This window comes from Triticum aestivum, chromosome 5B, assembly GCF_018294505.1.
Source record: "Triticum aestivum cultivar Chinese Spring chromosome 5B, IWGSC CS RefSeq v2.1, whole genome shotgun sequence".
Taxonomy (NCBI): domain Eukaryota; kingdom Viridiplantae; phylum Streptophyta; class Magnoliopsida; order Poales; family Poaceae; genus Triticum; species Triticum aestivum.
Window position 1 is genome coordinate 512,540,649 of NC_057807.1, and position 766 is coordinate 512,541,414.

Genomic DNA, 766 nt, shown 5'->3' on the forward strand with positions numbered 1-766 from the left:
GTGGCCGTCCCAACGGCGTGCGTCCAAGCACCCCGTCTACTCGCCCACCCACCTCGTGTACTCACCCGCCACATCCGATCGCCGGCCCCGCGGATCGCCGCCCTCCCACCCCGTCCGACGCCGCCATCCGACCCCGTCAGACACCGCCGTCGCCGTCCCAACGGCGTGCGTCGCCGCATCTCACTGTCATCATCCACCCCCCGGTCGTGAAGGGCCCGACGTGCCACGCCGCCTCCGCACAACTCTCCCCACCCCCCGTCGCGGATCCTGCCAAACATCCGGCTGGTGGCTCGTCGTGCACGTCGCCGGCTGCTAGATTCAAGGCGGGGACAGCTGCCGTCGTCGAACGCCGGCGACGCCTACACCGCGGGGCAAGGTTTGTCATCTAAACCTAGCGGGCATGATGGATATAAGTTAGGGCTAGTTAAGTGATGAATCTAGAATGTAAATGGAGGCCAGACTTAATTTAAGGAACGCTTATTTATGTCATGACGACATCACACAATATGCACACACCGATGGGCAACCTCAACTATTTGTTTCACACAAGACAAAAAGTGTTTGTTTGAACCATTGCTTTAAGAAAAAATTCATGGTAGCTGCTGGGTTCATGGATTACACGTCTTTCTATTTTTTTGCAAACCAACATGAGTTTTTGTCCTTGTTGTAATCAACACTTCAAATAGTTTGCAGTTCTGTGAGTTTGGCGTGTTGACATGGACGAAGAATCCGCATTCGGGAGGGACGAGAATGGTACTGATAAGGT